The sequence below is a fragment of the Fukomys damarensis genome, unplaced genomic scaffold (assembly GCF_012274545.1).
Source record: "Fukomys damarensis isolate Sample0158 unplaced genomic scaffold, DMR_v1.0_HiC HiC_scaffold_37, whole genome shotgun sequence".
Lineage (NCBI taxonomy): Eukaryota > Metazoa > Chordata > Mammalia > Rodentia > Bathyergidae > Fukomys > Fukomys damarensis.
The window spans coordinates 69,216,555-69,227,600 of NW_022900949.1; positions in this window are offsets into that span (position 1 = coordinate 69,216,555).

An 11,046-nucleotide genomic window follows, 5' to 3' on the forward strand; every position below is an offset into this window, starting at 1 on the left:
ATCTCTCACATTCTGTAAAACCATCTTTAGGAAATCATGATAAAGTTATCTCCTTCCTGGACTCAGCATGTTTGGCTCTTTGAGAGTAGCTACATGCTAAACTAGCAATTTATCAGTATCTAGAATCATGAAGCCAATCAGCCATGGGGACCCCGTAGAAAAAGTGGTAGAAATAGCTAACATCTGTTTTTTCCTATTCTCAGGTACTGTACTAAATTTCTAACATGTATTAACTCAATTCTCCCAGCAATTCTCCTTGGCTTTCCTTTGACTGACCCCTTCACCCCCATCTTCCTGCCATTGTCATCAGGCAGGTGCTGGCTCTTCCCCTCTTTCTTCATGCACACTACTGAACAAAGTAGAAAACTTGCTTCACTGCTGGCCTGAAGGCAGTTTTGGTTTTGTTCATACAACGCCTTCAGAAATCAGAGTTAATTGTCATCATTTGATTTCTGGCTCTCAGTGGGTGGCGTGGCATCAGTCCTCAGCATGTGGCTCCGTCCGGATGCTGGTGAGTCGGACTATCTCCTGCCCCTGCCTCATGCTGTAAACACTGGGATTTCAACCTCTGCAGTAAGACACGAATGAAGACTAGAAATGCTATCTTGCCCCCACATCTTTTAGGCTCATGGGGAAAGGAGGGGGCTGTAGAGATTACACTCCAGAATGGAATTCCAGCTTCAGCCCATGGAAAGACCTGCAGCACATGAGGGCTTCTACACCCTGTGTTGAGCAAGGCCTGTGCTTGCTTTCACTGTGCCTGAGGATTGTCCTGGCCTCACAGGGGTGGTAACCAGGGTAGCCTGGCTTTCTGGGAGTGAACATAGATGAACAGAAGATGAGAAAGTCGTCTTGAACTTGGTAATTTGCCACCCCGTTTCACTCACCCACTTCCCTTCAAGAGCTTCATCTTGCCGAAAGCAGGTGAGATATGAATTAAATACAGAATTTCTGTGTCCATTATTTTTAACTTCATTATGATTAGTACTGTGAAAGACAGGACTTCAAAGGAGCTGGCAGGTGCTGACTTCAAAGGCCCCATATAAACACTGTCCACACACTTCAGTTGTAGGAGTAACTCTGTGCAAGGCCATCAGGCATCCAACACTGAGAAGATTTTTTACTTTAGCCTCTTTAGAGGAACCTTTCTATTTAAGAATGAAATATTATATTTTCTCCATAACAATGCTAGCTTTATAAATCTTACCTATGTTTCACCCACATGGGCTTTCTGTGTGAGCAAACTATTGCTATTGCCCAGCTTTTGACAGTGGTTTGGAAGACTGAGGAAATATACCTTCTTGTTCTCACTTTGATAAGTTTCATGTGATTTTTTAAGCATTACCTCCTACAGGCCCATGTAGGTATATACATTTCTCATGTTTGGGAGTGAATAAAATAAGACTGTAGTGCCCATGCTGCTGATCTTACCAATTATTAAGAGGAAGGCGACCTTGTGCTGAAGACCTCTTTTGTCTGCAGAAAAGTGAGGGCTTCAAAGGCATACTGTATTATTTTATCTCATTTATCTTACTTAATCTGATGATAACTTGGAAGTCTTTGTTAAATTACTATTTTTTATCCACGTATTATATAAGTCATAGCATGTACATTCACTCGAATATACAGGTTGTATAAGGTATGGTTCCTGCTCTCAGTGAATACAACTGGTCATGGGCTCTGCTCTATATTAAGGACTAAATCAAAGATATTGATTGAGGGACAGACAGACAGACAGGTACATGACAGTGTTCCAGTTGTTCAAGAAAGGAGTCCATTGGGGGCTGAGCCACTCAGAGTGGACTCACATCGCTCTAGGCTGTGGGCTGGGAGGAAAGAGGCGGAGTATTGCACAATGGGTCAAGGCTTTCAGAGTGGCAAAGGTGCCGGTGAAGTTCTAGGGTGTTGACTTTTAGACTGGACTGAGGACGAAGCAGGATGTGGACCTTATCCTATAGCTGAGGCTAAGCCATTTTTATGCAAGGGGGAGATACGATGAAAGGAATGCCAAGAAATTTAATCTTGAAGTTTCAAGTAAATAGAGCAATTGAAAATACAAGAGGTTGGAAGGCCAGTTAGGAGGCTCTTGAATAGTCAAGGCATAAAGTGAGCGGAGCCTAAACTAAGACTAGAAAAAGGGAAGAAGGGAAGGGAGGATTTTGGAGAAGCTAAGGCAGATGAAATGGCATCCACTGTAAAACACTGTAGTCTCCAACCTGGAGCAGACTAAGAACCGGGAGACGTGTGCTGCTCCCCACCCAACCTTGCTCCCCCCACACCCACACCTCGTGCTGGCCCCTAGCAAGGGAAGCACAATCCCACCTCAGGACCTTCCCCGAGTCCTTCATTCTGGGCAATGTCGCCCAGATCTCTACCCAGCTGGCTTTGAATCTTGACCAGGTCCTCTCTTCTTATTCGTTACCTTTGCAAATAATGGCATTTTCAACAAACATATAAGTATTAAGATATTACTTTCCCCAAAGTTCTTGCAGTTTCACTGGGAAGGAGGGCTTCAGTTACTGGGATTCCTAGGGTGCATCCTAACCAGAGAGGACTTTAACAATCCCATCCCTCGTTGCTCCTTACCGTGCTCGACCGTTCCTCACTCTTTCAGCTATTATATATTTAGTATGATATTTAGTCATTGCTTTGGTTATTTTCTGCTGCTTCTTACCAGAACATAGGGGGCATATGGACAGGGACTTTATTTCCTTTATTTCATGGTCATAGCCTCAGTGCCAAACATGTGTCTAGCACATAACTTCTAAATAATTATTGGTTGAAATGAACAAAACAGGAAAGATAAAGAAGATGCTAGTTTGGGGAGAGGAGGAGGAGGAAGACGATGAATTAGCTTTAAACATGGATCATACTAGAAGAAGCAACCTTTATGTAGAGGCAAGCAAGAAATCAAGGCTGGGCATGCAGCTCTGTGCACCTCAGGGTATCCCTTCTCTATAAACATCAGGATCCTGTTGGATAATTCCCCGGCCTGCATGGTGATCTTAGTGTTTCTCACCTTGCTTGAGGAACCCATTTCTTGCCCTGTGTGACTTCCTTTGCCTGGAAGAACAGCCCTGCAACTAGGGCACACATGGAAAAGCTGTTGAGCTTCTGAGAGGACAACCTAGAGACCACATTTTATTTCTTGAGCTGTCTAACACATAACTGCTCAATGTCTTCTAGAAACTCCATGATTATCGGGGTAATCTACTCCAAACTTTTTCAAATATGCTTGACATAGCCTGTAATAATCCAAATGAGCCCAAAAAGAAAAACAAACAAGGTACACCTGTAGCCCATTTGTTTTCACAGTTTCAATTGCTCTAATTTCCCCTTTTGCTAGGAGCATATTAGGATCACCTGCCAAGCTGATTTACGAGTTAATGAAGTATCTCATGTACATTCATTTCATTTTGCTAAATAATCTCTTCAAGAAAACATATCTCTCCTTTTCAAATGCATGCAGCTCAGTCTTTTCTTGATATAAACGCTTTCTAGCATCACCGCTGACTGTACTGAAATGAATGAATACATTATAAAGCACGTTATCTTTATTGCTGCTGAAGCAATCTGTTGAGCCCATAACTGCCAGCTGTGTATCTTAGGCCCAAAATTCCACTACCTGGTTCTTTTGAGCTATCAGTCCCATGGATGGTTCTTTGCTTGACAAACCAGCCATCGAGTTCCAAAGCTCTGTTAAAGGCCAGGGCTGTCTCCAGGTCAGATTATTCCAGCCTAAATTCCACAAGTGTCACAGAAGCCTGGCATGCCCAGGCTGTCCTTCGAGTCTCCTTAAAAATCTGTCATCCTCTGTTAACCTCAGGTCACAGCTTCCAGTCAAAGGGTCTCTTCTGGATAAAGTTGACCCATGTATTCTTGGACTGTCCATAAACATTCTCAACAGATGTTCACCCTAATTTTAATTCTCTAGCCATATTTGCATGTGGGGGAGGGAACGGCCACCCTTCAGAATGGGTAAGGAGTTTAATATGCTTCTGGCCTTTTTTCTAGGGGATAGGCCACTCATTTCCTCCAGATATGTTTGAATATCACATAGCTTACAAAAGAGAGATTAATTGGGGTGGGCCATGGAGAGGGTAGTTAAAAAAACAAAACAAAACAAAAAACCTCTTATGCCAGCTTGGAAGTATACACTGGATTCATATTTTGCTATGAGTTGCTGTGGAATTCCTGGATTTTAGAGATCTCCCTACCCCAATTTCCTGATTTACAGACAAAAGGTGAGATTTTTCACCTTCCTGAGGATCCTAAGGGTTTTGTACAGTTTGGAGCTTTTACCTCACCTCTCGGTTGACTGATGAGGAAGTTGACATTACCGTTGTCCTCTCAAATGAAGACTATCACATCCCGAAGGAAAAGTAGTGGGATCGCTTGAACAATTTGTTTAAATTTCATAACAGAGAGATGATGAGAGGAGGAGTAACTGGGTCAGAACAAATGGTAAGCGTGGATGAGTCTGCTAGAAGGAGGGTGACTCAGGAGTCAGTGGAGAAGGATAACAGAAAGAGGGAGGCAGCCCAGGATACACTGAGCACACTTTTCTACCCTCATGGAAGACACCGGAAGTCACTTTCTTGGCTGTCTTTGCCACAGTCTTTCTAGGCTGCTGTTATCTCTTTCCAAAGTAAGTTGTGTAGTTGGAATCTAGAAAGGTGTGTTTGTCAAGATACAAGGGATGAAGACATTGTTGTTATTGTTTTATGATAGTGATGGCTACCATTTGTTGAAAATCCAACATGAACTGAAAACTGCTATGTATCTGGTTTATCTAACATACATCAATTTTTAAAAAAGCTCTAGAGCTTGGTATCCTTTTTTTTTTTTTTAATCTTAGAGATTGCTGGAGTTCCTTGGCTAGGTTCTGGAAAATGACAGGTTTGGGATTTGAACCTGCTTTAGTTAGCTTCAAAACTTGTGTGCCATGGTAACTTAAACTCTCCTCAGTAACCATGGACTCCATGTCCTTATCATTCACGTTTTATGTGATTCTAGTCAGCCCAGGGCAGAACAGCATTAGAGAGACAATAGCAAAAAGATCCACTGCCTCTTCAGCTGTTTTTAAATTCATGCCTTTCTAATTCCTGGGCACTTTTCTCTAATTCTAGATGTCTAGCAGCACTTTATGTCCTCTAGTTAAACAAGTACCTTCCCCTTATTATGCCCTTTAGATGTAGCCACTTAACATGAAATAAAGCAAAGTAAAACACTTTTCTTTGGTTTAATGTTGACAATCATTCTTGTTCTTATTAATTAATAACCAACAATATTAAAATATGATACTAACGTTCTTTAAAAGTTCAACAACAAGAAAAATGTGTATATTAGGCAATAACAGATGAGAAGAAATACACCTTGAAAAGGAATGGAAAGGGGAGAAGAGAGATCAAGATCGAGCAAAGACCATAAGCAGATAATACAGATTTTATGTGCACAAAGAGGGGTGCTGGGGAGTGTGTTTATCCAAGACCCACCTGATCAGTGGAACCTCCAATTCATTCCTGAGAGTTGCCCAACAGTGGGTATTCTCATAAAGAGGAATCGGACTTGCGACTCTGGTTGGAATCCTAGACAAGAGTAAAGCTGTGAGGAAATGTGATGATTTAGGTGAGTTTCTGGGTCTGATTAGTCTTTTTTGTGAGAGTTCCTGGTAAAAAGGGGTCTATACTGGTGGAGGTTTGGGGGCACAGGAGGGAGGAAAGGGGTGAAAAGGAGATACGCAAGACTTTGTTGCCTTGGGCTTCCTTTGAGGACAGCTGGCTACAGCTCCAGGCTGGACAGAGTCCCAGAAGCAATGGCTCAGCCTTGCTTTCCTTCAATTTAAAACATTAAGAAAATGCAAGTTGCCATGGAGACTCGTGGGCAGTACTCAGCTGTCCCATGAAGGTTGCTCAAGAGGACAGGCTCTGCACTTCTGAAGGGACGGGTTAGGTGTGCATGTGTGTGTATTTATTTTCTTCGTCTCTCCTCATCTACTGTAGGAGACTCAGCTTTCTTTGTGTGCACCTGGAAAGTGTGTAATGGGGCAAACGTGGTTGTTTATAGTCCTCCGACCTTGAACGTGTCACTACCGTAATTTGGGTTGCGGTTGCTCCAGGGTGGAGTGGATTTCGCAGGTAAACACGGAATGTTACATTCTTCTTTGAGAAATATCACCGTCTTAGGCAGATGAAAGTATTTCTTTTTTTAACCACATCTCCTGCCTTCATTGTGAGAAATACTTCCCAACAGGAGGGAGATAATGGAAGAAGCTTTGCCTGTGTAAAGTTTCGTTCAGAAACAAAAGTCTTCATCAATACTTGTGTTAAGAAAGAAAGCATCCAAACCTCCATGCTGCATTTGGAGTCTACTTTCCCTTTGTTCTGGTCTCAGTGAGGAGAGCAGCTCATTATAGTCCTGGGTGAGAGCTTTGTATTTACTTTTTAAAAACCATTGCTAGCTAACCCTGTAACCTTCTCTCCTCCAAGTTGAATTGCTTGTGTTTCCTTAACCTCTGCCAATCTGGGTTGTTTCAGATTTCAAATCATTTCTGTGGCTTTCTTTCTCTAATTTCTACCTCCTCCAGTAGGTGCAGATTTCAGAGCAGGACCCTGAGCTCCGGGGGAGTCTGCCCAGGTTGTGTGGCTGGGAGAGAGAAGTGAGGACGGAGCGGTGAATAGTAACAGCTGGCACTTGTTCCTAGACAAACAAGATGGGAAAGATGGGAGGAGCCAGCAGCCTTTGGTAACAGAAGTCAGAATTTTTTCCCATCTCATCATTTTTCTATCAGAGTTGCTTAAACAATAGTGTAAATATCGATTACCCATTTCCACGTGAAGCTTTGAACAAGGCTTTGCCAGGGACCCAGTACTTTTGCTGGAATTCACAAGCTGTTAACTGTTGATCGAGCTGCACACTGTTAAGGACTGATGCATACGAATGTATATAATCTAGCCACATGCTGAAGCCCTAACCCCCGTGCGACTCTGTTTGGAGATAAGCCCAGGAAGGAAGTAATTCTGGTTCAATGATCCCTTAAGAGTGGGGTCATAATCTGGCAGAACTAGTGTCCTCGTGAGAGGAAGAAACACTAGATTATCTCCCTCTGTTTCCCTGCACACATAGGACAGCTTGTGAAGATGCAGTGAGGAGGCAGCCATCTCTACGTCATGAAGGGAAGGCCTAACTGGAAACCAACCAGACAGTCTGTGCCAGAGGCCTGATGATATGTGAGGCACAGGTGAAGACTGGAGCTCCTCGCGCCCTCTTCATTTCCCCTTTACGCCATCAAGGTGACAAGTCTCCCTCGGGCGGGTCTTCTGCCTTCAGTAAATTGCCTCAGCCTCACTCAGAACTATGCTGATCCATTTAGTTGGGTGTTTCTTCCTCAAGTTGTCACAAACAGTTACTGCCACACCCGCGTACTTCACTGGCTTTGTGGGTAGTTTCTATGGATATTTGAGTTGAGTCCCCTAGGGTAGCCTGGGCTTTGGGAGTTAATGCTCAGTCCCTACGCTCTGTCCATAGTTTGGTAACACAGAACCGTGTATCAGAGGTGTTCGAAGGGACATCACAGGACAGAAGATCTGTCAGTGGCTGGGAAGAGAGGGACAGCAGTGAGGACTTCACTGTGAGGACAGAGGGTCCCAGATAGGTTTGAGAAATGAGGAAGATTTCAACACATGGTTGTGGAACGGGAGGCAGAGTAAAGGCATAGAGGCAGGAAAGGGTTCATTGAGCTGTGTGTGTGCGCGCGCGCACCCGTGAAGTGGGATCGATGGGAGAGAGAGCCATAAGGAGGAGTAGGGTCATACTCCAGCCCGGAATGTTGCACCAAGGATCTGGTTTAATTCTGGAGAGAAAAACTAGGTGATGAAAGGTATGTGTTACTTAATTAAATAAATGCTTACTGAGAGTATTCAGCGTTCCTGGTGCCGAAGATAATGGTTGTGGACAAGAAAGAAGTTGAGTCTCTGCCCTTGTGGAGCTGACAGAAATAAAGGATGATGTCTATGACCTAACTCGTGTAGCAAAGCCATGAAGAAAAACAAAGCAGGATAAGAGGTGGAGTGCAAGGTGGTAGGTGCTGATACAGATGTACACGGTGAGGGATGGCATGATGTTTGGGTGTAACTCTGAAAGGGGGAGAGTATATCATGTCAGAGTGTAAGAGAATATAACTTTACACAAGAGGGACCAGCAAGTGCAAAGGCCCTGAGGTAAGTATACAGTTATATCAAGAAATAACAGAGATCAATCTAGCAACAGGAAGTCTTGGGGGAGTGAGGTCAAAGTATTCAGGAGTCAGATGTTTTCAGGCAGGGAACTGGTACAGGGTGGAGGAATTATCAGGAAGCAGGACTGGAGCAGCAATACCAGTAGGAATGATAAAGGCCTGAGCCAGGGCTGGAGAAGTGGGGCTGTAATTGTAGAGTCATACACAAACTGGAAGAGGGGAACATTTTGGAACAGTACACAAATGAAGTCCCTAACTTCAGAGCTGGGCTTGGGGAAGCTGGCTTTGGCTTTGAGGAGGATGAGACGGTGACCTAGCTAGAAGGCTCTGGATGCCTTGGGTTCAGCGGCAATTCTCAGAGGAGGGAGGACCGGGGAAGGGTGAAGGCAGAGGCCAGGTTCATCTGCTTCCACAGCGCACAGCCCAAACAGTCCCCACCGGGCTTCTGGGAGAAGTCAGGTGCTCTACATCTAAAAAGTACAATACTATCACTTAATGGCACAGACCTCTGCCAAATGTCCCCCAAACTCGCCGGCCCTGAGATGAACTGGCTCGTTCTGGCAAGTGGAGATAAAGACTTGAAACCCATTGAGGGAGTAGTGGTGGTTACTGAGGGCCAGAATGTGAATTGGCTTGGTATAGTTTCTGCTTGGCAGTTTTCTTCTTAAAGAGTCAGTGAGCAAAGGCAAACAGTCCTTGAGAACCATATCCCACACTGTGATGATCAGTGAGTTTGGTCATCGCTTTTGGCATTCAACTGTAATTTTCTCCCTTGGTGTTCTTCTCCTTCCTTTTTGGTTGGCTGGGAGGGTTATGAGCTCTTTAGGAAAGAATGCTGAGCTTTCTTTCCCTGTGAGCCCTGCTGAGGGGCAAACATTCCAAAAATAAGTCCGCTGTTTTAAATACCTTTGGTGAGTACGCCCTCTGCTGGTGCACCTTGGCTGTCTCAGTCGCCATTTCCTGACATTGCTGCAGGTATAGGCTTAGTTTTATCATTTTGATTTTGTAAGCGGCAAAGAAAAAGAGCGAACAACAACAGCAGCAACAACAAAAATAACCCAAAACATATCAATAAGGATAAATCGATGTCTTCCAAGTTTCTAGAACCTTCTTCTACAATTTTAATCTGTGCTTGACTGTAATCTCTGAATTTTCAGGCTGTATTACCTTGAGGTTTACACTTGGCCTTTTACTAATCCTCCCCACAAAAGTAAAACTGTCAATAGTCCACAGTGGAAGGGATGTGGTTGCATTTTTTCTGTTCACTCTTCCATCTTTGTTTCTATGATATTCATTAAATGACTACCCAATTTGCTAAGTGTTTGAGGGCCGTGTTGTTCTAGCTCCTTCGGGATCCTAATGAGTAAGTCTTTGTTTCTGCTGAGCTTGGAGTATGGCGGGAAAGATGGGCTGGTAAACAGGAAATTATAGCACCAGGCGGCAACTCACGGAGAAGACAATGAATTGAGGAGTCATGGGGGCATGAACGAGTTTCTCCGGTATTCAGACCAAAGATGAAAAGAAACGAAGCCCCTCCACCATTACTCCTGACATTGCTCAAGACTGCGTGATGCGCAAAGCTTATGTGTAATACATGTCTGCCACAAATCCCACAAAGGGATTTTAGATCTAAAAGGACTAGAAAAATATATGTCATTTTCTCCTCATTTTTCTTCTCAGTTAGGAAAAAAAAAATCTTTCATGAGTTTTAACATTTTGAGAAATTCCCTAAGTGTTGAGAGCTTCAGATAATTAAAATCCTTCTCATTGCAAGATACTAATGTATCATGGAAAAAGCTCTGCACGGGTTTTGTCAGGAATCAGAACTTAGATAGAAACACTTTTCCTCCACCAAAAGCAGTTATATTTCATGAGACATTCCAAAAATCATTCTCCACAGTGGGAGGCTTGTCCCTCTACCCAGCTCTGTGACATTTACGCTCTGGCTCTTACCCACGATCGTGTAGCTCTGACTGTTACTTAGTGTCTCATTGACCTTTGCTCTTGTATTTGTTTTATTTTAGAAACTTTATTGATGCCAATTTTCTGAATTTTTCTCTAAGCCCTGGGTCCTTTGCATAAGAAAAACTAATCAAAATGTGGAGAAAGAAAAAAACAAAACAAAACAAAACAAATGGTGGCGTGGCTGTGGTGAAAAAGGCACCCTCCGTATTGTTGGTAATAATGTAGTAAACTAGCACAACCATTATGGAAATCAGTATGAAGATTTCTCAAAGAACTAAACTTAGAAATTGCATATAACTGAGCGATCCCCCTTTTAGGTATCTCCCCCAAAGAGCTTAAGACATAATATTACAGCAATACAGGCAAACAAATGTTTATAGCAGCATAACTCATACTAGCTAAATTCTAGGAGCAGTCTGTTCACCAATCAACAGACAACTGGGTAAAGAAAATATGGTATTGAAGTGTAGTGGAATACTACTAGGCCATAAAGAAGGACACGTTTGAGGCATTTGTAGGAAAATGAACTCACCTGGAGAATATCATGTTGAGTGAAATCAAGATACACAAACTTAAATACCCTAGGGCAGCTCTCATCTGAGTAAGGCAAAGTATAAACTAAGAGAAAATAAAGAAAAGATAGAACAAGACTAAGGGATTGCTCTCTTGTGGATGGGCAGGAGTCCAGGGGACCAAGGGTGAGGGGTGAGGGGAGTGGATGGAGAAGTAGGTAGAGGGAGGGTACGCCGGGTACATGAGCCTGGTATAGATGCCCCCACGATGAATGTGGACATTGTGTGCCATAACCACGAACTAAGATCAGCAATATCAACAAGAATGAAAAG